This window comes from Mandrillus leucophaeus, unplaced genomic scaffold (assembly GCF_000951045.1).
Source record: "Mandrillus leucophaeus isolate KB7577 unplaced genomic scaffold, Mleu.le_1.0 Scaffold260, whole genome shotgun sequence".
Lineage (NCBI taxonomy): Eukaryota > Metazoa > Chordata > Mammalia > Primates > Cercopithecidae > Mandrillus > Mandrillus leucophaeus.
The window spans coordinates 1783347-1788364 of NW_012102699.1; positions in this window are offsets into that span (position 1 = coordinate 1783347).

A 5018-nucleotide genomic window follows, 5' to 3' on the forward strand; every position below is an offset into this window, starting at 1 on the left:
TTGGGTTTGGCCAGTAGGAGCCTTACCAGGAGACAAGAGAGAAGGAGAAAAGCAAGGTGAGAATATTTCGTTCATTTCTCCTCTTCCTTCAGGGAAAGGAAAAGTATGGAGACTGGGCACGGTGGCTCACACCTGGAATCCCAGCACTTTGCGAGGCAGAGGCAGGAGGATCACTTGACACCAGGAGTTCAAGACCAGCCTGCGCAACATGGCGAAATGCTGTCTCCACAAGAAATATAAAAAACTGGCCATGTGTGGTGGCATGTACCTGCAGTCCCAGCTCTCCAGGAGCCTGAGGTGGGAGAATCACTTGAGCCCAGGAGGTTGAGGCTTCAGTGAGGTGTGACTGCGCCACTGTACTTTAGCCTTGGTGACAGGGCAAGACTTTGTCTCAAAAAAAAAAAATAGAACCAGGATAAATTTTAGACTACCTTATGAGATAAAGAAATAAAGGAGTAGAGATCACATCACTTGGCTAAGGTCACATACCTAATTACAAGAAAAGCAAAAATTAATCTATGGTTTGTTCACTAATTTTTTTTCATATAACAAATATTTATTTCACCAGCATAACTGAGATAACAAAAGGCCAATTAATTTGGCCAAGTTTATACTAATGGTTAGAGCCACAGTGAGAGCTGAACAAACAAACAGCAATGACAACGAAAACAACCACAAAACAAAGCAATGACAACAAAAACAACCACAAAACAAAACAACCTGTTCAGCTGTCTTGCCCCTCATCCCGCTACCCGTGGTGCAGCATAGCCCTCAGAATCCCCAGCTTGGATTTTAATCAGCTCCTTGTCTAGTCTCCTTTGGAAAACCCACCCACATCATCTGTGGGGTTTGTGATATTACATTTGGTGCTTAGATCTCAGTTTTTGGCTGATATGCAAAAATGAAAAAGAGCAAGGAATTCCCCCAGAGACTCCACAGCTGTGCATCTGGAAAGAACACAAATCTCTTTCAACCAAGATCTAGCAAACAAAAACAAAACAAAACAAAACAAACAAACAAACAAAAAAAACAAGCCTGCAAAGTAATTTATGCTCCAAGATTTCCCTTAGGATCCCCATTTTCTGAAAGTCTCAGATGATGTGTTTGTGTTTGTGTGTGCTAGCTTCATTCTCCTTGGTCAAACCATCCATGCCTGGGAGTGCAGAAGGCCTGCTGTTTGGGGAATTGTCTCTGCCAGGGAGGGCAACATCTCAGTATATCCTCATTTAACTGTGAAGGCAGCTGTAAGCCCTTTAAATTCATAAGGGAAATTAAATCACAGAATTCTGTAGGTGGGTTTGATGCCGTCCAAAATTCCCCAAGTGAAGAGCTAATCCATGAGTTAAAAAGTAGCAAATCTAAATACTCCATCCAGGATGCAGACTTAACCAAATAATTAAATAAAACAAAACCTATTGATAATCAAGCCTGGATCAACATGGGACACAACATAGTGCACAGTTGAAATAATTTTCCAGTAATTCATGTTTGAAACAATGTCTTAGAGGATAAAAAGACAATTTTTTTAAGGTTTTAAATCTATAGTCAATAATAAAAATGTGCTCTGCTTTAGGAAGGGAAGTTGGTATATTTTTCATGGTTCTGGCTGGAAGTCAAAAATCCTGTGTCTGTTCCCAGTGCTATCATTGCCTGTTGGTGTTTTAGGGTCACTTATTCTCTTGTGCCTCAGTTTCTCTATTATTCTCTATTATTGAAACAATGTATAATCTATGTATATGCTGCTTTTAGCATACACATACCAATTTATTTACATAATGGGGAGTCTGGGAATATTATTATTCAATTCGAGTTACAAAAATGTAATTTGTATTTCAGGAACACAATTATGGAGGCAAATGAAGTATACCATCCTATTATTGGCAGAGATATTTAAAATTGTTTGGGGGAAAAACTATTTGGAATTCAAAACACTTTCTCCATATGAAAACAATGGAAAATGGAGCTTTATGTTAACTTTTATATGAGCAGATCTATATTACTCGAGCACATGTCATAAATCCTTTGAAAATACAGTGACATCCTGCACAATTTTTAAAAAGTTGAAGTTTGCCTTATTTCTGACAGATGCCTGTTCCTGTCCTATGGTTTGTAAAGGAGTCACCAGATATTATCATTTGAACTTCTGAAATTTACATTTAGTATCAATGACTGAGAATCAACTCTTCCAAATAAACACACACACACACACACACACACAATTCTACTGTTTTCCTCTTCTTTAAGAGAGGAAATGTGAAGCTCCTTATATATTACAAGCCACATAAACCTCTGCCTTTTCACTGAGGTCCAGCAACCCTTAAATGTTTTTCCCTTTTCATGCTGTTTCTTTGCATGTCAATACTTAGGGGGTGAATCCAAGGTTCTCAAACCCACATCAACTGTTGAAGTCAGATTCCTCCCCATCCCTACATCCCCTCTTTCCCAACCCCAACCTTGTTTCTAAATATTGGAAGGATCTGCCAGGCACGGTGGCTCACACCTGTAATCCCAGCACTTTGGGAGGCTGAGGTGGGCTGATCACCTGAGGTCAGGAATTCGAGACCAGTCTGACCAACATGAAGAAACCCTGTCTCTACTAAAAATACAAAATTAGCTGGGCATGGTGGCAGGTGCCTGTAATCCCAGCTACTTGGGAGGCTGAGGCAGGAGAATCACTTGAACTTGGGAGGTGGCGGCTGCGGTGAGCCGAGATCACGCATTGCACTCCAGCCTGGGCAACAAGAGCGAAACCCTGTCTCAAAATAAAATTGTATATATATATGAAGGATCCTTATCTTGTAATCCTCACTTCAAAGTGAAAAATGAAGGTTTCTCTGGTGGTACAATTTGCATTTTCTTAACCAGATTAAGTATTTCCAGCCGGGCGCAGTGGCTCAAGCCTGTAATCGGAGCTACTCCAGAGGCAGAGGCGGGTGGATCGCTTGAGGCCAGGAGTTCAAGACCAGCCTGAGCAACATAGCAAGACCTCCACAAACATCTCCCTATTCCCCCACTTACTACCCCCAGCTCCATCTCTGAAAAAATTAAAAACTTAGCTGGGAGTAGTGGGATGGTCCTGTAGCCCCAGTTACTCAGGAGGCTGAGTGGGGAAGATTGCTGGAGCTCAGGAGTTTGAGGCTGCAGTGAGCTATGATTGCACCACTGCACTCCAGCCTGGGTGACAGACCCTATCTCTAAAATTTATTTTTTCAATAAGAAATTAAATCACAGAATTCTGTAGGTGGGTTTGATGCTGTCCAAAGATTCCCCAAGTGCAGAGTTAATCCATGAGTTAAAAAGTAGCAAACCTAATACTCCATCTAGGATGGAGACTTAACCAAATAATAAAACAAAACAAAACCTGTTGATAATCAGGCGTGGGTCAATATCGGACACAACAAAGTGCACAGTTGAAATAATTTTAACTCATTCTTTTTTAACTGCAAAATATTTGACCAAACACCTTAATTAAAAAGACATAAACATGGCCAGTAAGCATATGAAAAGATGCTAAACATCATCAGTTACTAGGGAAATTTTACAAAAAAAAAAGAAAAAATGTTTGAGATGGAGTCTTGCTCTGTTGCCCAGGCTGGAGTGCAGTGGTGCAATCTTGGCTCACTGCAACCTCTGCCTCCCAGGTTCAAGCAATTATCCTGCCTCAACCTCCCAAGTAGCTGGGATTATAGGCACCCCCCACCCCCACCATGCCCAGCTAATTTTTTTGGTATTTTTAGTAGACACAGGGTTTCACTATGTTGGCCAGGCTGATCTGAAACACCTGACCACAGGTGATGCATCCGCCTCGGCCTCCCTCCCAAAGCGCTGGGATTACGAGCGTGAGCCACTGCACCCAACCTACTTCAGTTTTTCAACACAGGCTGACTCCTGTTAGCTTTGCGTGTGTCTTTAATTAAAGAGATGGAGATAGAAGACAAGCAACAGATTTCTTTGGATGTAAAATCATCTTGCCTTCAATTAATCTGTGAGATTTATTGTGAGACTTCTTTATTTGTTACTTTTCTTTGATTCAATTCTTTCCTGCCCCATAATCTTGAATGTCAGGTGCTCTAGTTGGAGTTCTCCATAGAGTTTACTGTGATGAACATCTTGATTAGATGTGAAATCAAATGTTATTTTACCTTTTTCATGTAGTAGAACATCTAGATAAGGTCTACAAAAGCCCCATATTAATGAGTGACTCATCTGGTGTGGTAGACATAATAATGTCCCTTCCCACCCAAGATACCCACTTCCTAATTCTCTGAACTTGAAAACATTAATTTGTATAACAAAAAAAAAGGCTTTGTAAATGTGATTAAAGAACTATCTTATAACACGGAGATTATCTTGCAGGCCCTAAGCGTAATGGTAAGTGTCTTTACAAGAGGAAGGCAAAGGCAAATGTGGGGGACAGGAAATCTCTTCCTTACCCATCACTAGGATCATGGCTGAGGCCCCATCAAAAGATAGATTGACAGAGGAAAGCATACACATTTACTCAATAAGTTTTATGTGACATGGGAGCCCTCATAAGAAAATGAAGGCCCTGGCTGGGCGCGGTGACTCACGCCTGTAATCCCAGCACTTTGGGAGGCCAAGGCAGGCGGATCACCTAGGCCAGGAGTTCAAGACCAGCCTGGCCAACATGGAGAAATCCTGTCACTACTAAAAATTCAAACTTAGCCAGGCATGGTGGCGCATGTATTTTTGTGCTTAGGTTTAATAAAGAGTGGACAGTCATGCAGAAGTATGATTGGATAAAAGGGGTCTGATCTGATCTAATGGTAATAAACTGAGGGGAACTCAGCGAGGCCTGTTTGTTCAGTTTCTTCTTGGCATCTCTGTCTTAGCTTTTTCCTCCAGGTATAGGGAGGGCACCTCTTTAGTAAGAATCTTACGACATGCTTCAGGGGAAGATCAGAAAATTCTTCCTAGGTTTTATGATTTGCATTATGGAGGAAGGGTGGTGAAAGGTGAAGTGACCTTCCTGGTTCTGCTATTTTCTCAAATGCCAA